This window comes from Perognathus longimembris, chromosome 2 (assembly GCF_023159225.1).
Source record: "Perognathus longimembris pacificus isolate PPM17 chromosome 2, ASM2315922v1, whole genome shotgun sequence".
NCBI lineage: Eukaryota > Metazoa > Chordata > Mammalia > Rodentia > Heteromyidae > Perognathus > Perognathus longimembris.
In genome coordinates this window covers 70,053,263-70,079,418 of record NC_063162.1, presented here as the reverse complement: position 1 = coordinate 70,079,418, position 26,156 = coordinate 70,053,263, and the positions used below count along the sequence as shown (strand labels likewise).

The 26,156-nt window shown below is 38.0% G+C and overlaps 1 protein-coding gene and 1 long non-coding RNA gene across 9 annotated transcripts in view; both read left to right on the top strand.

The window, feature by feature from the left end:
- Sugct (succinyl-CoA:glutarate-CoA transferase) overlaps positions 1–26,156 on the top strand; it is a 546,711-nt gene that overhangs the window by 279,069 nt on the left and 241,486 nt on the right. The gene's annotated exons all lie outside the window — the stretch shown is intronic.
- LOC125346679 lies at positions 6,226–7,453 on the top strand. The gene is made up of 3 exons (XR_007210001.1): positions 6,226–6,279; positions 7,026–7,362; positions 7,399–7,453. It is a non-coding gene; the product is annotated as an uncharacterized LOC125346679 (long non-coding RNA).

Here is a 26,156-nt window from a genome sequence, read left to right as displayed (position 1 = left end):
ATTCACATGAATCACATGATTTCAACATTCAGAAAGTGCAAGTATACTACTCATATGTCTTTCAGCTTTGACAAGTATTTCGAGTAAATTTAACAAGATTTGTTCCTCCCAAGACAAGCTCAGGCTCAGATACAGGTCATCACTATGTGCTGTAGACCTCAGGTGTAGGTCATCACTGTGCGGTGTAGACCTCAAGTGTAGGTCATCGCTGTGTGCTGTAGACCTCAGGTGTAGGTCTTCACTGTGCACTGTAGACCTCAGGTGTAGGTCATCACTGTGCACTGTAAACTTCAAGTGTAGGTCATCACTGTGCACTGTAGACCTCAGGTGGAGGTCATGGCTGTGCTTTGTAGACCTAAGGCATACATCATCACTACGTTCTATAGACACAGGGTTAGGACTCTGCTCTATGGAGCCTTCCTTTAACCTCTGCACAGAATCCACAAATTGTATCAAGTGTTCAAGTTACTTAATGTTACATTATGAATAAATTATCTGATATGAAATGTGTTATTCTCATAAATTGTCTTTTTCCATGATTAAGAAAGAGAATTAGACCAAAACAGTCCTATTTCAAAGTAATGTGCCTATTTTTCCATTGTATATTTGCAAAGTTAATAAAGTAATTGATATTGTAAAGACTTTGCCAAAAGGCAGGGCATTTCCAGGCCTCACAATTAAAGCAAGATGTCCCAGAGAGCTTGCTTAATGTATTATTTATTGAGCACTGCTGGAATTTTGGGGTAGTATATGGTAACAAAATCAAGCCAATGGATTCACAGTTTGAACGAGAGCCTCTGAACATTGTTTCCTCATTGATAGTAGATTTTAAGACTTATAGAACAGAAAAGGATCCTGAAGGATTTTGAGTCTAACCAACTCTTACTATGGAGACAGAACCAGAGGCTTACCCCCAGCATAACAACCAAGCTTGGATTAGAACTCAGTCATCTTTTCTGAGCACCATTGTCTGCTCTATCTCACTGCTCCTGCCCCTGGCATCCACTGGGCATTTTGTATCCAGATTTTGCCCTGCAGTGCCTTTATGGCTTGTCACTTAGCTTCTGTCTTTCCCCAAGCATAGTCTACATTATATGCCACTATAAGATTAATCATCTTTAAGCCAGGCACTGGTTGCTTGTGCCTATAATCATAACTACTCAGGAGGCTGAGATCTGAGGATCATGATTAGAAGCCAACCTGGGCAGAAGAGTCCCTATGAGATTCTCATCTCCAATTAACTGCTCCAAAAAACGTGGAAGTGGTACTGTGGCGCCTTGAGCAAAAAGAGCTCAGGGACAGTGCTCAGACCTTGAGTTCAAGCCCCTCAACCAAGAACAACAACAGAAGATTATCTTTAAATATAATTTTCATTATAAATTTCTCCTGTATTGATCAAAGTTCTCCACAGAACAATATATATATATGTATATATACCCACACGTACATGCATATATTGTATATGTTATGTATGGATGTATCTTGTTCATACACACACATATATAGTATTAGTTTTATTTCTCTGAGATTCCACATATATGTTTATGTTTGACATATATATACATATATTCTCTGTTTCATATACATCTATATGTATTCTTTATAATAAGCCTTATACTTAAATCCCATATGGTTAACAAGGTTCTCTCCTCTAAGGCTTTCTGAGATGCATATATAGGTCACTGTGTGTGCCGCAAACCTCTGATAAGGGTGTTTGGACTATGGGACTTTACTTTAACCTTATCATAGATGGAGTTTGCTATAATAAATTGAATAAAGCAATTAAGGAGGCTGAGAACTTCATGATCTTCAGCTGGCAAGTGGGAAGATCTGGGAGAGCCAGTGGTTTAGTTCACATGAATGTGGGAGAAAGTCAGTGTTCCAGTTCAAGTAGCCAGGCAAGGAAACTTCCCTCTTAATCAACCTATTTGTTTCATTCAGGTTTCCATCCTACTTAGAAAAGGGCCAGTGATATTATGGTGGGCAATTTGCTATGCTCAGTCTAAATATTAATTTTATCTAGTGTAAGCATTCCAGACACATACCAAGGATAATATTTTATCAAATTTCTGGGAATGTCATGACTCAGTCAGGTTGAGACATAAAATGAACTATTATATTTCCCTCAAAATGTTATCATGGCGAGAGAGTTTTACCCTAATGTACCAGGTTACTCTGAAGTAGAATGATACTATTATTAATTTTTATTATAAAGAATAAATAGTGGGGCTGGGAATGTGGACTAGTGGTAGGGTGCTTGCGTTGCACACATGAAGCCCTAGGTTTGATTCCTCAGCATCACATAAACAAAAAAAGCTGGAAATGGCACTGTGGTTCAAGAGGTAGAGTAGCCTTGAGCTAGGTAGCTAGCCTTGAGCAGAAAGAAGCCAGGGACAGTGCTCAAGCCCTGAATCTAAACCCCAGGACTGGCAAAAAAGAAAGAAAGAAAGAAAAAAAGAATAAATATGTGTGATAAAATGCAGATAATAGAAATAAGCAAAAGGAGGAAACACCTGCTTTCTTAAGTTGAGGATGAGAGATAACTTTAGAGATATTCCATAGTTTATTTAACTCATCAGCCTTGAATGCGAAAGTTTTTTCCAGAATTTTGTACATCAAGTTTTGTGTATACTTCTGATTATTCAATTATAAAAGTAATTTCCTAGGAGTAGAGATTTTATTTTCCTTATTTCTTCAAGTTATAACTATTTTTCCTCAGTTTTTACTTATAATTATAGCCCTTGAAACAAGGTCTCACAGTGTATCCCAAACTAGCTTCAAATTTATGATTATTTTGCCTTAGCCTTTCAAGTGGTGGGATTACAAATGTGAACCACCATGCTTGGCAATATATTTTACAACTTTCAATAGATATATTTATGCAGTGACCTCAGTTTCATGCCATCTTTTATTCTTTGCTTTATCATGTGTGTTAGTTTTAGTCCTCAAATAAGCTATTTTGCTTTTTCATTTTTATGTTTTTGCTTAGACTTGACTTTTTAGAAGAGTTTAGAGTTCACAGAAAAGTTGAGAGAGTCAGAGATTTCCTATATTTTCCTTTTTACACATGTGTATTATTTTCCTGCTATCAAGAACCCCTCTCATCCCCTCCTAGAGTGGTACAACCAATGAATCTAGTCTCATTTATCAATATTATCTGGAGCCCATTTGCATTAACCCTTATCTTGATGTTGTACATTCCATGAGTTTGACTTGTGTATTGATCTGCCTATATCTTTTGTTTCTACCATTGGAGAATCATGCAATATTGTTTTACCCCTGTAAAAAACCCTGTTCTTCTTACTTATTCTTCCTTCCCTTCTAACCCTAATTCTAACTATTCTTTTGTGTTTAGTTATAAATTGATCTGAGTTGTTGATAAAATTCACTGAAGATGTTACATTTATTTTCAGTTCAATAGACTAAAACGTAAAAATATCACCACATATAGTTTCAGTGTTTAGTTTTTTTTTATTGCTAGAGTGTTGTGGACTTTTCTGCCTGGGCTGTCATTTCACCAAGATCTTTTCAATCTCAGTCTCCCATGTAGCTTAGAGCTTTAGATATCTTGCTAGATTCTCATACGTTTTGCCTGTTTTCCTTGGGACCCATTTACCATTTTATTAGAATTCCCTTATCCTGCCTACAAAGTCGTATCAGAGGGCTTTTTATTCTTTTTCTTCTTTCTGATCCCTGTTTCACCTCTTTTTAGGTCCCTTCATTGTGTTTCCCTCCTCAGTAGGACTCTGTATTCTGTCATTTTAAATCCCTCCCTGAGCCTTTCTCAGGCCCTCTACATTCGTGTGGGCTTGATCTTTGCCTACCAGCATCTCCCAGGACCCTTCTGACTGTTCTCTTGTGTTCACTTGTGTTTTTGTGTGTTACAACCTCTTATTTCCTCCTTTGACCTTTGATTACATCCTGAGGGAGGGTTTTGTCCTTTGGGTTGAAAAGGTAGTCTTTGGATTAAAAGAATTTAGTTTCTGCTGAAATGTAATCAACTTCTATTACTCTAACTGTAAAACATCCCTAAGCCTTCTTTCACAAGGTTTGTAAACAGAGGAATGGTTTAGTTAAATTATAAGAAAGCACCCAATCTATAACAGACAGAAATGAATAAATGTTTATCTTGTGCTCAGTCATAATAAACATTGATAATTCAGGCTAAGACATCCATTCATGTACTGTGCATTGGTCAGTGGGCTTCCAAGGTGCTTGGCCCTGTTAGAACCCTGTACAGATGCAGAGGCTGTGATTTGGGCATCAGAGAAACCCAAATACAGCCTTGGTTCTCCGGCTAGAGAACCAAGCTCTTGGTCTTCTTTTCAAGAAGTGACTATGGCTAGAGAGACAGAAATACAATGACTGAGTACAAGTGCATTGAGAGAGAAGTGTTATACTGTAATAATGTAAAAAAATATATCTGAGGACACAGAGAATTCTAGTAGCCCATGAAGCTAGTTTGAGGTGGTGCTGTTCAGTTATCCATCCTGAATATATCAGGAAGGATAAAATAAATGAACTGTCAAGGCAGCATCACATTTAGCTGGCAAGCTGAGAGAGGCCACTTTCAGCTCCATTAGTCTATCAGAATCATTAATTTTGAACTACCATACTGGAGAGTTTTATCGAACTTCAAGGATTTGGACTTTCTAGAGAACACAAGCATCTGTGAGGTGCTGGAGAATTCTTGAGAGATCATAGGTTACTGCTCCCCATGTCACAAATGTCACATGACAGTTTCTTTCCCAGAAAAGCATGATGGCCAGTCAGTAACATCTGCCTCCCCATGACTACGCTGTGAACATCTCACACTATGCTTTGGCTTGTCCCTTTTTTTTTTTTTTTCTTTTTTGGTACTGGGAATCAAACTCAGGATGTTGTACTTGCTAGGCAAGTGCTTTGCCACTGAGCTACATCCCAGCTCACACTATGCTTTGGGAAGAATTTCATAGGGACAGAATTCCATCCTCTGGTTCTGAGATCAGGGAAAAGAGGAAGTTGCTTTGAAGACTATGGCATAAGAGGCCACTTTTCCCTCCAAACCTCTTTGTAATTTGTAACCATTTCCTGACCCATGTTCAGGTTGCAGGTTTTTTTCATAAGTTACCCAGTGCTAACACCAATTGATGGGGTGGTGGTGTTGCACTCTTGTGAGCCTGGAGCCACATTTCTGCACCTGGCTCACCTGTTACTAGATCATATAGGGCCTGCTGATGGCCTGTGTGGCCAGCGGGACCAGTTCAGCCCTGTTCCTCTATCATGATTACCTTGTACTGGGTGTTTGCCTTAGTTTTCTGTTCTCGTTTCTTTCATCAGCATCACTAAGATCAAAGTGTAAAGAGAATATATAAATAATAACCTAGAACTAACTTAGCCCCAACACTAGGCTTCCATCTGGGAAATGTCTCCGATCATATCTTCCCTGAAGGCACGGAAGGAAAAGAGCAAATTATGTTCAAGTATAGCCTTTCTTGCACAGTCACTTCTAGCGACTTCCCCCCTTCCTCTTGGTTTCCTGAGATCATCTTAGTTATATTAATCAATTGGTTCAGGGATTTGAGATTTCCTGACCTAATCACAGGATTCTGGAAATCTTGATTTCTGTTTATATAAAGCTTTGGTGTTGATTGCAGGCTTTGTACCTGGCTGACCTCACATTTTTCATTCTGTCTTTGGGGTTTGAGATGGTTCTTGCCATTCTTCTGAAAAGTAGGAAGGAATTATTTCTGCTTGTCATTGTAAACTGAAGATAATTTACCTCCAAGATGCGTTTAAAGTAATATGGACTAACATGTTTGTAATATGACAAGAGTTTACAGAACTAATTGGGCAGATAGCAATAACTTTTGGACCTGTGTTTCAGATTTTTAAAAAATCCTGTAGTGTTTCTGAGTTTGCTTTTCTTATGCTGTGTACGTTGTCTCCTCTCTTCAAAATAAAAATTAATACATTGAAGAGAGGGAGCAAGGATTGAGGGTATGGGTACAAATTAGATAATAAGAAAACAGTTGGGCTGGGAATATGGCCGAGTGGTAAAGTGCTCGCCTCATATACATGAAGCCCAGGGTTCGATTCCTCAGCACCACATAATATAGAAAGAGCCAGAAATGGTGCTGTGGCTCAAGTGGTAGAGTGCTAGCCTTGAGCAAAAAGAAGCCAGGGTCAGTGCTCAGGCCCTGAGTTCAAGCCTCAGAGCTGGCAAAAAAAAAAAAAAAGAAAGAAAACAGTCACCAAAAGGAATAATTATTTGAGATAAACAATATTCAGATAACACAGGTAACACAGGTCTTTTTTTTTAGCTTTAAAAAATTTATTTCTTTATTGTTAAAGTGATATACAGAGAGGATACAGTTTCATACATTAGGCATTGGAAACATTTCTTGTACTGTTTGTTACCTCCTCCCTAATTCCCCCCTCTCCCCTCTCCTTTCCTGTTCCCCCATGAGTTGAAGCCAACCCAGATGCCCCTCACTAAAATCAGGATCAGGAAAATGTGGTATACATACACAAAGGAATTTTATGAATCTATCAGAAAGAATGACTTTGCCCCATTGGTAAGGAAAAGAAAGGACTTGGAAAAAATTGTACTAAGTAAAATCAGCCAGACGCAAAGAAACATGGGCTCTAGGTCTCCCTCATAGGGAATAATTAGCACAGGTTTAGGCCAGTCACCACAGAGAATCATAAGAGCCCAATAGCTATACTCTTATGAACACATAAGATGGTGCTCAGTGAAATGAACTCTATGTTATGGAAACGACTGTTACATCATTGTTTTAATTAATTCCAACATACCATGTGAAACCAAAGCTTCCATCTTTGATCACCGTTTGTATCCCCTTCCTGTGGTTGTACCTGCACTATCACTGTATCTTATCAGAGTACATTGGAAACTGTGTATACTGGTATTAGAAATAGGAAAATGATAGGGAATACTAAAATCGAGAGACACAAAATAAAAAGACCAATGACTACAAAAGCAATGCTTGCACAACTGTTTGGTGTAAACCAACTGAACACAGGTCTTTAATTAGAAAAATGGTATGATTTCTGCATTGATGTAGTCTGTGATAGTTGTAGCCTAAAGAGCAGAGGACATTGAAAGCTGCAGCATTAGTTGATACCATTGATGTTTGCTTTTCAATTAAATTTTGGATAATAACAGATGAGAAATATATGGATTTTTAAAAATCATGGAGCTATTCTGTGTTACTCTTTTCATTCTTGTCTGGAAATGTATCTCTGTACTTACCTATGTCTATACAGGTCTATCTAAACATATCTCTCCCACAACCCAAAGACCAACATGACAGTCATTTAGTCATTAATGAAGCTATCAAGTTGCTCTACTGTGTGTGTGTGTGTGTGTGTGTGTGTGTGTGTGTGTGTGTGTAGAGATGCTTTATTTAAAATATTTTACTTTCCTATTCAGTTCCTATTCAATTAAAATATTTGGCACTATTGAAGATTTCCCTACTCAGAACAGTCAGCACTGTGGTGGGACATAGACAACTCAGATGAGGTCTTTTTTACTTTTTTTTTCTTTTTTTGCCAGTCCTGGGGCTTGAACTCAGGGCCTGGGCATTGTCCCTGGAGCTTCTTTGCTCAAGGCTAGCATTCTACCATTTGAGCCACAATGACACTCCCAGCCTTTTCTGTTTATGTGGTACTGAGGAATTGAACCCAGGGCTTAATACATGCTAGGCAAGCACTCTACCACTAAGCCACATTTGTTAGCTTTAAAAAAATATATACATGCATAATACTGACATTTTGATAATGCAATTTTCAAAGTTATATCTTCAAAAACCTTAAGAAATGCTTGAGAACACTCTAAAATTATTTACCAAATTAAAAATCCCAATATTGAAAATAAGATGCCATACATAGCATAGTAAATTGCAAAATAAAAGAGAGAAAAAATAATGTTAATAATTCCAAATAGTGGAGCTGGATATGGTAGTACATGCCTATAATCCCAACTAGTTAGTAAGTAGAGTTTGAGTCCAGTTGTCTCAAAGCAACCAACCAACCAAACAAACAAACAAACACATGAGGTAAGACGTAATTCAAATGGTAGAGTGCTTTGTTAGCAATTTCCTGGCCTTGGATTTAATCTCAATATTGCTATAAAGAGAAAGGAAGGAAGGGAAGAACGAAGGGAGGGAGAGAAGGGAGGCAAGGAGGAAGGGGCAGAGGAAAGGAAGAAGAAGGAAGAAAATTAACTACAAAGAAAATTCAACATAGTAAATTGAAACCACTTCGTTCAACTATCAAAGGATAAGATAGTATCTTATATGTAGGAAGCATATTAAAAGAAAAGTTATGAGCAGTTGCACAGAGTGAATTTATAGGAATTGATGGACTTTGTTGGCCATTCACTATATCTTGAAGTTTTGCCTGGCAGACATCTTCCTGTTAGTGCATGGTTCTTGTCAGGGAATGTTTTTACATTTATTTTCTCCATGGAAAATCGTTCCCAGCTAATTTATTCAGACTCGCACACTAATCTCTGGAAATAACCTCTCAGATATACTCCTAAATAATATATTTCTTGGTATTTATTGTGCTTTACATAATACAACTGTCATGTGTACAGCCAAAACCTTAGTAATCCTTGCCCCAGATTTCTTTCTACACCTTTTGTATCTTATCTTATTTTTATCAAAAAGAGTTGTGGTTTGGGGGATTTTGGCTTTCATGGTATGAACCATTGGAATTTTAGTTTGTTTGAGATTGTGGTTGGGGAAATAGTAGGGATTTTAGACATTAAGAGTTTTGATCACTTAAGGTTTCACCATTTGGAAGTATAGCATTAGATTGTGTCTTACAGGGTTATGATATATTATTTCACACCCATTCACATGGCTATTACAAACAAACCCTAAAATAGCAAGTTTGGGTTATGATAGGGAAAAATCAAAAGCTTTATACACTGTAAAAATATGAAATGGTGTATATGCTATGGAAAACTTTAGTGGTTCCTCAAAAAATTGAACAGAATTACCACATAACCCAGTAATTCCACCCCTAAGTATTTATCCCAGAACATTGAAAACAGATTCAAATAGCCACTATTGTAACACCTATCCCAGTAGCCAAAAGATGGAAACAATCCAAGAGTTCATTAATAGGTGAGTCAAAAAAGAAATTGTATGATTTAGTAGAATGTAATTCAGCTACATGAAAGAATAAAATTCACTCGCATATCACAACATGAGTGCATTTTGAAACATGATACTAAAAACAAGCACTGATTCTACTTCCATGCAGTAAGTAGAACAGACACGTTCTTAAGATTAAGAACTGAAGAGTGGTTATCAGAGACTTGGGGGAGGGGCAGATTGGGGACGCTGTTGTTGAATGAGTAGGTACAAAGTTCTTTTTTGTGATGATTTATTTCTTAAAAAATCTTGGAAATCGATTGCTCAACATGTGAATGTTTGCAGACAATTGGATTGTATGCTTACAATGATAGATTTTATACTTTATTCTTTACTACAATTTACTACAATGCAAAGAATGCATCAGTTCTTTTTTTTAATGCATTGGTTCTTGTCTTGCATTTTCCAAAGCGCATTCTGCTTTTTGGACCCTGATATGTATACCACAAATGTTTCTCTTCTCTCCCATGAGGAGAACCCAAGTGAGTTATCTGTGGGCATTTAAATGAAGTGCCTGGATAGTGCGGATTACAAACATCAATTAAAAGAGAGAAAATAAACCCACTGTGCATAAACATGATTAAATAGGAGCATAATTAGATTACTTGAAAATCCTTTAGGTCTTGTCTGAATTTGCAATAACCCCATGAGTGCAATGAGTCTAGTTTAATTGTTGATGCCATAAACCAGTCTAAGCCTAGAGTTTTCTTCAGCATTGCTGTTTATGATTTTAGAAAAGCTATCCATCTGGGTCCATTTGCTTTGTGCTCATAGGCACATTGGTCTTCAGCCAGACACTCCATCTTCATATGTATCACACGTCTTCAGAGAGCTGAAATGTTCCTCTAAGAGCAACTCTTAAAAAGCCCGCAAACTCTCATTTAGATTTGGCGACCACTGTGCTGGGGGTGTTTGAGTGTTTTAGACTTAGCAGTAAATAATGTTTTAAAACTTCCAATGTTTTGTATTTTAGTGGTTAGATTCTCTGTATCTCTAGGCAAAGGCCCTAGATATCTCAATATTAAATTCAATAGTCACTCATTGGTTAAGAGACCCTTTCCATCCCATAGTCTCAGAATCTCTTTGTTTTATCTATAGGCAGTGATGCAAAATGGAGGAAGGAAGAGAACAAGAAGGAGGATTGTTTTATGAAATACTTTTCCTCAAGGGATAGTTGACAAATTTTATTACTCTCTGGAACTTTTCCTCTGACGCCTTTGTTTTCTGTAATTGTGCATCATAATCTTTTAGGGGTCATAACTTGAAGCTCAACATTATGGATCTGTGGGACAGAAGGATGAGTCCCTCCTGCGTGTTAAGTACATCAAATCCTATCTCATGGAATGCAATGGCAATAAAAATTCATATGCTGGTTAATGACCTTTCTCAAAACTTTAGTTTTAAACATTTCTTTGCTTTTTTGGTAGTATTGGGTTATGAACTCAGGACCTCACACTTTTATATTGAAATTCAATTTTACTGTCAAGGTGATGTACAGAAGGGTTGCAGTTACATAATAAGGTAGTGAGTACATTTCTTGTCAAACTTGTTACCTTCTCCTTCATTTTTCTCTCACCTTCCCTCTTCAATCCCTCTGCCCTGGGAGTGTACAGTTAATTTACAACATATTGTCTTGTGAGTATTGCTGTTGCATTGGTTTGCCTTTTATCCTTTGTCTCACCATTTTGATGTTCCCCTTCTCTTCTCTAATTCAGATACATGTATATACAATACTCAGGGCACCAAAATAAAATACAGTAACAACAGGGGCTAAATCACACTCTTGCTTGACTTTTTAGTTCAAGGCCAGTGTACTACCCCTTGAGCCATACCTATACTTCCAACTTCTTGCTAGTTAGAGATAAGAATCCCACCATTTTTCTATATGAGCTGATGTTAAACCAATCCTCAGTTCTCATCCTCCTGAGTAAGTAGAATTGCAGGTGTGAGCCACCAGTGCCTGATATGCTTGTTATTTTTGAGATACGGTCTTACTTCCTGCCTGGGCATCTGCCTGTTTTAAGGTTCCCACCATTATAGCTGGAATGGCAGGTGCATGACATCACATCCAGCTTTCTTTCATTGAGATAAAGCTCAAGGATTTTTCTAAGCTGGCCCAGGACTATAATTTTCCCATCTTAGCCTTTCATATTGGTAGGATGACAAGCTCACTGTTACTGGCTTCACACATTCCTTTCCTTTAAATAAAATGACATAAAGATATCAAATGATAATATGACAAACTAATATAGAAATGTTGGTTTCTAGACATATATTTTTTTAACTGTATACTTGTGTTTCAATGAGCTTTTCTGTTGCTAGTCTACAGTTCTTAGGTGAAGTTAGCCTGTTTGAAAACAACTTTTTGTTAGTGGTGACTTTGCCCTTGGAGAGTATGTATATATCATAACTCATCTTCTGTCAGTGAGTTTGCTATATTAAGAGTTGAGTGAGCTGGGCGCTGGTGGCTCACATCTGTAATTCTAGCTACTCAGGAGGCTGAGATCTGAGGATTGCAGTTCAAAGCCAGCCCAGGCAGGAAAGTCCATGAAACTCTTATCTCCAATTAACCACCAGAGAGCTAGAAGTAGCACTGTGGTTCAAGTGGTAGAGCACTAACCTTGAGCTAAAGAGCTTAGCGACAGCATGTAGGCCAAAGGTTCAAGCCCCATGACCAACCAAAAAAAAGAATTGAGTAGCCCTCAGCATTCAACAAGGTTGACTATTTGAATATTTAATCCATATCCAGTTGTTAAAAATAGAATTGTTTAGAAATAAATATACATACACACATACATATACACATATCTATCTACCCTCTTGCTTTTCTGTGTAGAGAATTTTGTAGAAAATGACATACCCCATGAATAGGGAGACAGACTAATGAATGGTTACAGAATCAAGGGCAGAAATAAGATGGAATTTATTGGGCTAGGAATGTGGCTTTGTGGTAGGGTGCTTGCCTAGCATGCATGAAGCCCTGGGTTTGATTCCTCAGCGCCACATAAACAGACAAAGCCAGAAGTGGTGCTGTGGTTCAAGTGGTAGAGTGCTAGCCTTGAGCAAAAAGAAGCTTGGGACAGTGCTCAGGCCCTGAGTCCCAAGCCTCAGGACTGGCAACAACAACAAAAAAAGATGGAATTTGTTGGGCTAGTTTATTGGGGGGGGGGTTACTTTCTCTTTCCATACAAAGTGGAGAATTACTTGTGTAGAGAGTTAACTGTGTCAGAGCATGTTCTCCCATGAAAGCACAGAATGTTGGTAAAGTCTCTTAGGAGACTTACTCCGAGCAGAGGTCCTGTACTCCAAAGATTTTGTGCTCCTGAGGAGTGATTAGATTGAGAGAAACAAATTAGTTGTTTCTCTTCACTCCCCAATTCTCACTGTTCAGCTCTGTATTCAAAATCCAAAGTGTACTTTGTTTATTTACCTTCCCTGCAGATCTTGCATAGTGAAAGTTTGTTGATGTTTCTGTGACTCTCTGGTGAGAAATTACTAGAACTAACAAGACTATGAATATTTGTTTTCAAATGGATTCTTCAGTTGACCTTGATAGTTTTCAGTGTTTCTTAATTAGTGTTTGCAAATCTGCTGATTTTACGAAAAATCTGTTACTTGCTGTATTAGAGGATAACATCACAACAAAATTAGCATTCCATATGTTGTTTTGTTAAACATACTTGGTGGCTTTCTTTAAAATCTCTTGGGAAATGTTTTGAAATTTGTTGAAACAAATATGCAACACTTGAAAATAAATGGTGATTATCACATTGTTCTTTCTGTAAAACGTTGCCTATGTTTGGACTCAGGAGGGGACTCTGTCACTACACATATCCCCACTGGAAGTTGCTCAAACAGGAGTACACTTTTCACCTAGTTTAGTAAAAGCAACTTACTACAAAATTCAAGAGATGCCATGATGCTCTTGAGAGCTAAGTCTACTTATCAAGGCTAGATGGCAAAAACACATCTAAAAAAGGCCTTTGTTGGAACATTCCAGTCTCTAAAGGGAAAGAAAATTTAGCCTTCTTTATCAAAGATCTCCCTTTGGAAATCAGACAGAAATAAGAACAATATATTTGATCTGAGATTGGAGAATGAGGTTGCACCCAGTGGGAATTGGTTCTATTAGGGTGTCCATACCCATCGTCTCTCACCTCCCAGCATCTGGAACTTGCCACCTTGCAACTGAGGAAAAGGAAGGTTGAAGTAAAGCAAAACTGGCATGTCTCTAGCCTTGTATCATTCAAAGTAGACTCAATGCAGACTGAATATGCCTAATCCAAAAAAACCCACAACACTCTAAAACTTGTTGAGCTACAATGTAACATGAATAGAAAGTTCCATTTTATGTATAAAATTATGAGAAATAGTGTATAAAATTATATTCAGGATATATATATATGAGATATATGACATAAATAAATGTGCTTAATCATGGGTCCTATACTCAAGACAAGTCACATATATGTAAATATTTCAAAATATGAAAAAAATGACTTATAAGTTCAAGTATTTTAGATAAGGGATATTCAGTGCAAAGGATGGTTAACAATATAACCAAGTCAATGGTGGGCAGAGTGGGGGCACAGGAATGGAGGGAGAAAGGGTGGGCAAATGACGTCATTATACTCAATATATGCTGTGTTAAAAAAGGAAGTATGTCACTTGTGTGTAGTGTGGAAAAAATGAAGAAACGGGTGAAAATGCCCAAGAGGTATTGTGCTCATAATGACTTATGAAATTGTATCCCTGTTGTATAACTCCTTAAAAATAGCAATAAAAAAATCTAACCAAGTCAAAATAAAAGATGTGGGGGAAGGGCGAGAAACTGACATTTTTCTCCTGCATATTCTATAGATGGTGGTGGGTCTGGCCCCTGCATGTTTTCTGATAGTAAGTAGTTTAGACATGCCATGCTGAATAGCCTTTGCTGTAGCTACTGCACTGAAACTTAGTCCTCCAGCTGTTACCTAAAAGTAGCCAAGCTAGTATAACATACAGGTGCAGATTGCCTTATTCCAGTAGAACTTAATTTACAAAAATAGAGACATGCTCTGACGGGTGACTAATGCCTGTGATCCTAGCTACTTGGGAAGCAGAGATAGGCACATCACCGTTGAAGGCCATGCTAGGACATCCCCAGAAAGTAGTGAGATCCTGTTTCAAAGAACTAGTCATGGTGGTTAAAACCTGTAATCCCAGCTATGCTTGAGGTGGAGGTAGGAAAATGTGAGTCTGAAGCCAGCACTGAACGAAAATTGTGAGACTCTATCTGAAAAACAACCGAAACAAAAGTGGGCTGGAGTTATGGCTCAAGTGATAAAAATGCCTTCCTAGTCAGCATAAGGTATATAACAGGGAGAAAAACAACTTCAAGGATCATACTAAAATGCTAATAATATTTTTTACATCTGTATTTTGGACTTTTGAGATTCTTGTCATTGTTGTTAAAAATATGCAGTACCAAACTGTATAACTTTTATGCTCAATGAAGTCATTGTGGCATAACAATACACATGTATGTAAAATGGGAAAAAGAAATGTACTTGAAAGTGTTCTAAGAACTGATTTCAGTGGATTCTTTCTTTGCCTTAAGTCACGAGTCAGAGTCTCAGTTTCTTTTCTTGATGGAGCTATGACCATCCTTTAGACAACCATTTAGTACCTTGAGACAGATCATAATGATAATATATATATATACAGTAGTGTGTATGAAAATGAATATTCTTTCATAGTATTGATAGACTCTACTTCATATGAGTCATTTGGATCATACTAAACCCCAGGTGGGATAGTTCTTGCTAATAGGTTCTCATATAGAAGAGACTGTGTCTAACTTCCTGTACCCAATATTAGAAGAAAAACACTCCCTAATGGTTTCTCTTTCTGGTAGCAAACTGAGCACCCCAAAACACATATTCTTCACTTCAGAGCAGGCTTTTGAATACTAAGAAGGAAGATAACTTTGCATAAGGTCTGACATGCTCTTCTGTAGATATAGAACACTTGCTAACTGTGTTCTTGATCCAATTTTATGCACTGGAGGAAGACATGATCAAAGACTGGTGTTCAAATCTTTCAGATAGCATGGGCCTGGGCACTTGGGGCTATGTTGTGAAGATGGGCAAACATCACTATCAGGGCTACCTTTCAGACAATTCCAGAACAAGCAGAATGCACCAATGTTTCCTTCCCTTTTAGTAGTTTTTTCCAAGTTTTTCTTCTCATTACCCACCCTTCTTAAAAACCAAATATACATTTTGCCTTCTAGATTGTTTTTTTTTTAAAGTTCTAATTCACAAAACAGATTGATGACTTAAATTAGCCAAATTGTTACACGCTCAGGTACCTAAAAGGTACCTAAAAGGAAATATGGTTTTGGTTAGAGGAATAAATATCAAATGATGTATGAGTTTTTGTTGGGGCATAGGCTATCACCATCAAATCTGATATTTAGCCACAATTTCTTTCAGTCATCAAATCATTATTGAGTGTCTATTGCTTGCTATGTACTGCTTCAAGTTTTGACTGAGTATTTCTTGGTTTTGCTTTAGGTGGGATTCCTAGTCATTTGACTTTCTTGTTATTATACCTCAGGATCATCACATTGTTCTACTGCTTAGATCTTCCCAGAACTTCCCACTGTAAGGAGTAGGAATTGTAAAACTGAACTCATCTGGCCCTGTTACTTTCCCTCTTCTCTATTTCCTACCATTTTCCAAGTTTCCAAGTTTTCCAAGTATCTGTTTCTCATCCTTCTTTGATATCCCGCTAGTATACTAAGCAATCTCCTGTTTTAGCTTTGCTATATTTGTATTCTGTGTGTAATATTCTTTCTACTGACATCTATTTTATTCACGGCTGTAATTAAATGTCATCTTAACAGAGATACTTTAGATGACATCTCTGTTTACATGCTACCCCTCATCGATTCCCTGTTCTCATGCCTTGCTTCTTTTTTTCCCCATAGTGCTCAACATCTCACATGTTGTGTGTATGTGTGTATTTGTGTGTGCATATCTACATTATACACACATAGATAAACAGATGAATGGACAGATTGCTGGATCAATAGCTACGTAAATAAATGCATAGGTGGATTGATAAATGAATAGCTGGACAGATATGGAATTTCACTCCACTAGAATATAAGTTGCATAAAGTCAGGTGTTTACATATTTATGGATATGTCCCTAGCATCTAGAACAGTGTTTAAGCATAATATATATTAAAGTGAATATTTGTGCATAGTATTGAATGGCTCCATATGGATCACCTACTATAAGTCTCCCTAACGCTGGGTAAATGATTCTGCCCAGCACATCAACTAAGCAAAGAAGAAATAACATTGCTGCCCTAAAAATATTTATGAAGGGGATTCTGTCAAAGGTCCCGGTTACTTCCTAAGGATATGATTAATATTAGATTTGCAAGTTCCTTTCCTTGACACTTGCTTTCAGGACATTTGGTCATGGTTCTGCTGTTATTTTTACATAGTGTGAATGTGTTCCTGACATATTTCAGAGACTAGGCTTGTCATTTACTTTGAGGGGGTCCCATGAATTTCTCTCTTACATTTTTGAAATAAAATTTCAGGATTGAATCATATTTATTGTTTCAGTCAAAATAGATTTGAATTACAGATGTCAGATCCCTTAAAAACAGCTCTAAAAAAAGAAAGCTTCCATCAACTTCAGCTCTTGTTTCCCTGTCTCCTGCAAACAAGAGTCAAGGACTTTCCATAAGACTTTCAAAAACCTCTATCGTGTTAAAAATATCAGTGCATGTTAAGCAAAATACATTCAATTTTCTTATATTTTAAGGCTTGCTTCATTGGGAGAGTGTTATAATCCATTAGCAAGTTGTATATGCTTTTTCAGAATGTGATTATTGCATATAAAATGGTTTTAATTGAAAATTTTATGTCATGGATAGCCTATAGCAATTTTAAATATGCTTCCTTATATTTATGTGTCTGTAGTCTATTTTTCAGATTTCCTGCACAACACTTACTTTGAAACTTCTAAAGGGGTTGTCTTTCCTTTTGGTTTATTCCTCTGGGTAATTAAAAAAAATGCTGTCATGCATTGCCCCATTTGTAAGGAAATGGAAGGACTTGGAAAAAGTTATACTAAGTGAGCCAGACCTAAAGAAACATGGACTCTATGGTCTCCCTTATAGGGAATAATTAGCACAGGTTTAGGCAAGTCACAGCAGAGGATCACAGGAGCCCAATAGCTATACCCTTATGAACACATAAGATAATGCTAAGTGAAATGAACTACATGTTATGGAAATGATTGTTATATCACAGTTGTAACTACTTTCAACATGCCATATGTAACTGTAGCCTCTATTATTGATGATATTCCTGTATCATCTTCCTGTGGTTGTACCTACACTATCTCTGTATCTTATCTGAGTGTATTGGAAACCGTGTATACTGGTATTAGAACCAGGAAAACCAAAATCGAGAGACACAGGGTAAAAAAAGACAAACAACTACAAAAAGCAATACTTACAAACTGTTTGGTGAAAATGAACTGAACAACTGAACAACTCATGGGGAGGGGAAGGGAAAAGGAGAGGGGAGAGGGGGGAATGAGGGACGAGGTAACAAACAGAACAAGAAATGTATCCAATGCCTAATGTATGAAACTGTAATCTCTCTGTAATTCAGTTTGATAATAAAAAAAAATTTTAAAAATGCTGTCATGTTCAACTGTCGTCACCATTACAGACAACAAAAAGCTTAAGAAAATTATTCCCCTCCCTCACAAAAGCCACATCTAAAAAGGTCACAAAAGGAAACACACAATTCAAGTAATCTCCATGCTATATCTGAGATTAAGTTGGACACAGATGTTTTAACTTAGCTTGATCTGGCATAATATATACATTTAACAAAATCCTGTTTGGTATTGCTTCTATAAACACTGAAGTCTGATAAAAAGTGTATTGATTTTTCTGCTATTTAAGAGCTTTTGAACCAGTCCTTAAAGCACCAGTGCTTCAAGGCCTAAATTAACTCTCTCAGCATTTGACTGTAGGTTCCGTGGAGGAGTTTGTGTGTGCCTGCAAGTATGTATTTATTTATGCTTGAAATGGATTAGGATAGCAAAACCATTTTGTGGTCTGCCATATTTTACTTGCTAGGGATAATCATTAGACTTTGTTCTTGATTTTTTTCTTTCTTAGAAGATGAAATGATCCAATGCTGTTCATTACTGTTCATTTCCTAACCACACTGGAATCATTATAGGCCCAGATAATATCTGAAGTTACTGAAAATATGAATGCAACAGGAATAAGGATTTCCTTCTTGTACTCTGAATGTCTAAATATGGACATGCTACTTCCTCCTGCCAATTCATTGCTCCAGCTGACCTCAAATTTAGGCAGAAGGAGAGTCCTCCAGGAAGTGACTCAGGTATCATCACTGTGTCTCTGTCTCTCTTGTTGGCCAGTCTTTTCACACATCACAGGGTCTGCTTCCTATCTTGTATGGGAGCACAGCACCCACAACTGTGAGGGGGCTTCTCTAAATAATTTGTTTTCTCCAATAAGAATTACAACCTAGGTATCTGCTAGTCAAAAAAAAATGTGCAAATTTGGGCTGGGAATGTGGCTTAACGGTAGAGTGCTTGCCTAGCATGCATGAAGCCGTGGGTTCAATTCCTCAGCACCACATAAACAGAAAAGGCTAGAAGTGGTGCTGTGGCTCAAGTGGTAGAGTTCTGGCCTTGAGCAAAAGGAAGCCAGGGACAGGACTGGCAAAAAAAAAAGTGTAAATTCAGTGTATCAAAAGACATTTCCAATTCGCCATGCCATTTGGAGCAACATCATAACTATTTGAAGCTCTAGAAGATTGGTGTTAAGTGGATTCTCTTGTGACTGTATGATGGCAGGCTCTAAGAGGCAGATCACTACCTAATCTGAGAGTTTACCAGGCTTTGTGGTTTCTGAAGGTCTTTACATAAATGAATGGTTTCTTATACCTTTCTGAAGTAGATGTTTTCCATATCTCCATTTTGCAAAGTGATGACACAGTCATCAGAGGGGATGAGTGGTAGAGGCAGTGATTAAAAGTTCTGCAGAAACATCACATCTCTCTTTATATAATGGACAAACAAGTCAGTGAAAAGTGATTCAGGTGGCTGTTTGCATTATTTTCTTTTTCTTTTTCTTTTTTTTTTGGCCAGTCCTGGGCCTTGGACTCAGGGCCTGAGCACTGTCCCTGGCTTACTTTTTGCTCAAGGCTAGCACTCTGCCACTTGAGCCACAGCGCCACTTCTGGCTGTTTTCTAGATATGTGGTGCTGGAGATTCGAACCCAGGGCTTCATGTATACAAGTCGAGCTCTCTTGCCACTAGGCCATATTCCCAGCCCCTGCATTATTTTCTTAATTTTAAGTTAAATCATTTGGGCAGTGACTATATAGTCTACAACCTGACAAGAACACATACTTATCAGGCTCTCTCTCTCTCTCTCTCTCTCTCTCTCTCACACACACACACACATACACACACACACACCTCTCTCAAGGACACAAGTGACAAAAGCAATACAAAGGAGAAATCTATACAGCTGCTTTTTTGTGGTACTGGTGTTTGAACTCAGGGCTTCTTTCTTTCCACGTAGCTGTTCTACTACTTCAGCCACTCTTCTAGCCCTTTTTGGTCTAGTCATTTTCAAGACAAAGTCTTGCTGCTCTTGCCTTGGTGGCCTGATTGGTGATCCTCCAATTTATGTTCTAATGGTATCTCAGATGATATGTATGAATCACCATTCCTATCTTTCTCTGCTGAGATTTTTTTTTTTTTTTTGGCCTGAGAGAGTTTGGAAAACTCCTTCCCAATCTCAGTCTCTTGCAAAGCTTTTGGTGCCTTACTGTTGGCTGAGATGGAGTCTTATAAACTTTTTTGCCTAGGCTCTATTCAAACTCAAATCATGATTCTCTGGTCTTCAGCTATCAAATAGTTAAGAACACAGCTGTGAGCCTGGTACCTGGCCATGGGTCTTTTTTTTTTTTTTTTAATACTGATTATTTTCTTCTTTAAAGATTTTTCTTTAATAAAAGAGACAACTTGTGGAAAATGAAAATGCTTTAAGAAAAATTCATTTCTCACCTATCAGAGGGTGCCTGATTCACCAAAGTAGCAAGTTTACCTAAACCCAGGCAGTTGCAATTGCCAGTTATGGCCTGGCCTGTTGTTCAGGGGCTTGAGAGAGTTGTGGCTCCTCAGACATCTGTCTGAAAAAAATGACATTGTGGAGATGATGTGGCTCCTCCAGAACTTCCGGAACACACCCTCAGGTAAAGACTATGAGTGTTTATAGAAAGATTTTTAGAGATTTTATTTAATTCACATAGGGTACAAAGGAAAGTACCTTCCTTTAGCAGAAAGTGCTGCACAGATTCCTCTGAGAGAATGAGAAAATGAAAGAGAATTCCTACCACCCACCATGGAAGTCAAGAAAGCAGCAGTCTAAATCTGCCTTTGAATCTTGGCTCTTCTATTCTCTGGCTGTGTAACCTTGGGCAAGTTGATTTTTTTCCATTGAGCACTGGTTTCTCATCTGCAAGCCACTTGAGAAGGTTTCTCAGTCATTGTAGGTCACTTTCAAAGATCAGGCAATTAGTTTATGTGAAATTTGGATCATTAAAAACCTCATTGCATTTCCGGGAAGATGGCGGAGGAGCAGCAGAGCCCTAGCTGAGCTCCCTCCGACATGGCAGTTTTCCCATCCCACAGAAACTTTTAGTCCTAGAAAGATAGCAAAAGTAAGTTCTAACAGTACAGGGATTCTGGCCAGGAAGGAAAAATTGACTTTGCTGGCCTGAAAACACAGATTTGAGCTCTGGGCCGTGTCCCGCCGCCACGCCAGTACCGGTGCCGGCAAAGCGCCCCGCACTCCCCGCAGCTAAAGCACTCAATGGAGACCAGGGAGAAATCCTCCATATGGCAGTAGACACATGCAGATCACAGGCTGAGCACAGAAGGGCTGAAATCACATCGAAAGCAAGGCTGCCTGCCCAGGAGGGAGGAACCGCACCCAGGCGAGCAACTCTCAGCTGTGTAAACCAGGCCAGAGGCACCCCGTCCTGCTGAGTCCACAGGCAATTCAAAGCCAGGCATTAAAGGCAGCGGCCCTACAGCAGACGGGAGGAGCCACGGTTCCCAAGACTGTTCATGTCCCCATCAACAGAGGATGCCAAAGTCTTACCTGCAAGCTGTGGGAACCACAGAGCCCCAGGCTTTTCACTGACAGGGGAAGAGGGTCAGAACATATCCACCCCCTGCGAACTGAAAGCAAGTCAAACCAGCCAAGCAGCAAAATAGACTGCAGACCATCGCAAGGAAACCAGAGACTGGAGAAAGCTCACGCAAACAAGGAAGACTCCTTTTTCTTTCTTTTTTGTTTTTCTTTTTTCTCAAACTTTTTAAAGCTTTCTTTTTTTTTTATATTTTCATTTCTGAAACGTCATTGGTTTGTTTTTGTTTTCCATTTTTACCTGTTGGTTCTATCAAGTTCTTTCTTGTTTGTTTTTTGTTGTTTTTTTTCCTGATTTTTTTCTTTTTTCCTTTTTATTTTTTAAAATAATTTTTCTCTGTTATATGCATCTGTCTTCCGTATTTTTTCTTTATTTCTCTCTTTGCATTCTTTCTTTAAAAATTACTTTCCTATGAATAACACCTCCACTCTTTACTGCTAACTCTCCACTGTCTATCATTTTAACCTTGTTCTTTCTACTGATTCTACTCTCCTCCACATTTCCACATCACTGAAACTAAACCAAAATCATCACCCCCCATACATTTTACTCTATTTTCTTTACTACCGCTAACTTACCCTCCTGACTTACTTCTAAAACCTCCAGATTCCATTGACTCCTGGTTACTGGATAGAAGGTATCCCTGCTTATTCCAAGTGAATCAAAGGGGTTCATAGAGAAAGCCAGTCCAAAAAGAACTTAATATAAGAACAAGAATTGCTCATAGGGTTGTAACAGTAAATAAGTAACTACTGAATACAGGGCTCAGGATTGGTTGTTATATTGAAATTGTATTCTTTAGGAACACCAAATATAATTTTATACACAGGTATAAAAGGTATCCATATATAATTGTGAACTTCTAGGATTTACACAACAGGGCTTGGTAAGATCTGCTTTGGGTCTGAAACGGTGTTCACAGGTGCTTGTAGATTGGCATTCCCAATCCAAATGGGCAGAAGAAACACAAGAAAGATGGCAAAAAATGGAGTATTATCTCCCACTCAAAACAAGCAGGAGGCAGAGTAGTCAATCAAAAACATAGAAGAGAACCCTCAAGATGCTCTACAAGGTGTACTGATAAACATGATAAATGAAAAGTTTGAATCTCTTCAGTCAATTATTCTAGAGAATGTGGAGGCAAAGCAAAAATTAATGGAGAATTTCATGGCCTCCACAAATAGAAAGATAAATGAACTTCAAGAGTCAAATGAAAAGATAACTACCCAGCTAAAAGATTTGAGAGACAGCACTCAAAACCAAATTAAAGAAGTTAATGAAGTAAAGAAGTCCATGTAGGAAATAAGAGATAATTATAGCAAGGACATGGGAATCATCAGAAAAGACCAGTCTGAAGGAAAAGAGATTAGAAATCAAGTAGCTAGCCTACAGTCCCGACTAACTGAAGCAGAGGACTGAATCTCAGGAGCTGAAGATTCCCTAGAATCTATGGAGAAAGATCAAAAAGCAATACAAAACCGATCCAATCGACAAAACAGATTGCTCCAGGATATTCAAGATACAATCAGAAAGCCCAATTTAAGAATATAGGTGTTGAGGAAAACCTGGAGAAGGAAGTTAGTGGAATAGGCAACCTATTTAACAGAATATTAGCTGAGAACTTCCCAAATATCCAGAAGGATAGGCCTGTACAGATACAAGAAGCATTTAGAACCCCAAACCGACCAGACCAGAATAGGACATCCCACCAACACATTGTGATCAAAACAGGATCAATATAGTCCAAGGAAAGAATCCTTAAAGCTGTTAGGGAGAAGAAAACAATCACATATAAAAGAAAATTAATCAGAATTACCCTAGACTTCTCAGCAGAAACCATGAAAGCAAGGAGAGCCTGGAATGAGGTATGCCAAGCCTTAAATAAAAATAACTATCAACCAAGAATCGTGTACCCAGCTAAACTCTCATTCATAGCCGAAGGTCAAATAAAAGTCTTCCACAGTAAGGAAAAACTGAAACAATATATCTCCACCAAACCAGCTTTACAGAAAATCCTCAAAGATGTACTATACAGGGAAAATAATCAAGATCCCAATGCAGACAGAGAAATGAAGCCTAAATAGTAAACCAGAATATCAGATCAACAAATGGGAAGACTCAGCCTTTAACAAGATAGGGATAATGAAGGGAACAAATGATCAGCTCTCAATCCTAACTCTCAACATTAATGGACTTAATTCGCCAATCAAATGACATAGGCTCATAAGTTGGATCAAAAATTAAGACCCATCTTTCTTCTGCCTCCAAGAGATTCATCTATCCAGCAAAAGTAAACATCTTCTAAAAGTGAAAGGCTGGATTCAAATCTATCAAGCAAATGGCCCCCATAAGCAGGCTGGAGTTGCAATCCTAGTATCAGACAAAATCGACTTCAAATTAGAAAAGGTAAGAAGAGACAAAGAAGGTTACTACATACTAGTAAAGGGATCTCTCCTACAGGAAGATATAACCATCCTAAATATCTACACACCAAATATAGGAGCACCCAACTTCATCAAACAAACACTACTGACTCTAAAAACACTCATAGACCCAAACACATTGATAGTTGGGGACTTTAACACTCCACTATCACCTCTCGATAGATCAACATGCCAAAAACTGAACAAAGAAACCACAGAACTTAACAATTGCAGACCAACTAGACTTAATCGACATCTACAGAATATTCCACCTTGCAACAACAGAATACACATTCTTCTCAGTTGCACATGGAACATTCTCCAAAATAGATCATCTTAGATCACAAAGAAAATCTGTACAAATTCAGAAGTATCAAAACCATTCCCTGCATTCTCTCAGATCACAATGGAATAAAATTAGAGCTCAACTCAAACAGCTACCACAAAATCCTACAGTTCATGGAGACTAAACAACACACTGCTAAAGCATCAGTGGGTCAATGAAGAAATTAAAATGGAAATTCAAATGTTTATGGAATTCAACCAAGTTGAGGACACAAAGTACCAGCTTTTGGGATACAGCAAAGGCAGTACTCAGAGGAAAATTTATATCTCTGAATGCGTACAGCAACAAACTGGAGAAACAGCAACTCAATCACTTAAGGAAGCACCTTAATTTACTTGAAAGAGAACAACAAGCCAAACCCCAAGTCAATAGAAGGAAGCAAATAATTAAAATCAAATCAGAATTAAATCAATTAGAGAAAAAAAAACCATCAAAAGAATCAACAAAACAAAGAGTTGGTTCTTTGAAAAAATCAACAAGATAGACAGACCCCTAGCAAACCTGACCAAAAAACAAAGGCAGCACACTCAAATAAACAAGATAAGAGATGAATCAGGTAACATCACCACAGAAACAACCCAAATTCAGACCATAATAAGGGACTATTTTGCAAACCTTTATGCCAACAAATTCGAGAACTTGGAAGAAATGGATGATTTTCTAGAAAAAATTCAAATCCCCAAATTCAACCATGAAGATTTAAACCTTCTAAACAGACCCATATCCAGTATTGAAATAGAAACGGCAATAAGTGATCTCCTATCCAAGAAAAGCCCAGGTTCAGATGGATTCACTACAGAATTCTACAAGGCCTTCAAAACAGAACTCACACCAATATTTCTCAAACTCTTCAATGGAATTGAAAGAGAACATTCATTACCAGACACATTCTATGAAGCCACTATAACCCTCATCTCAAAACCAGGCAGGGACGCGTCATGGAAAGAGCACTATAGACCAGTTTCCCTGATGAACATAGATGCAAAAGTTCTCAACAAAATTCTGGCCAACTTCAACAGGTCATCCAAAAAATCATACACCACGATCAAACTGGATTCATCCCAGGGATGCAAAGTTGGTTCAATATATGCAAGTCAATTAATGCAATTCACCACATCAACTGGAGCAAGGTAAAGAACCACGTGGTTATATCACTCGATGAGGAGAAAGCGTTTGATAAAATCCAGCACCCATTTATGCTAAAAGCCCTGGAAAAATTGGGATTCCAGGGAACATTGCTGAATATAATCAAGGCAGTTTATGACAAACAAACAGCAAGCATAACTCTAAATGGTGAAAAACTAAAGCCATTCTCTTTAAAATCAGGAACAAGACAGGGATGTCCACTCTCTCCCCCTTTCTTCAACATAGTACTAGAATTCCTAGCAAGAGCAATTAGACAAGAAGAAAATATGAAGGGGATCCAAATAGGAAAAGATGTAGTTAAACTTTCTCTCTTTGCAGATGACATGATCCTATACCTAAAGAACCCCATAGAATCTACCCCCCCCCGCAAAAAAAAAGAATCTACCCCCAAGCTACTAGAGCTGATCCAAAACTTGGGCAAAGTTGCAGGATTTAAAATAAACCCTCAAAAATCAACGGCCTTTCTCTATGCTAACGACCCAAAGACCGAGGCTGAAATCAAGAAAACAACTCCTTTTGCAATAGCCTCAAAAAACATAAAATACCTAGGAATAACCTTAACCAAAGAAGTGAAAGACCTCTATGATGAGAACTTTAAAAACATGAAAAATGAAATTAAGGCTGAACTAAGGAAATGGAAAAACCTTCCATGCTCCTGGATTGGGAGGATTAATATAATCAAAATGGCAATATTGCCAACGGCTATCTAAAAATTCAATGCAGGCTGGGGATATAGCCTAGTGGCAAGAGTGCCTGCCTCGGATACAAGAGGCCCTAGGTTCGATTCCCCAGCA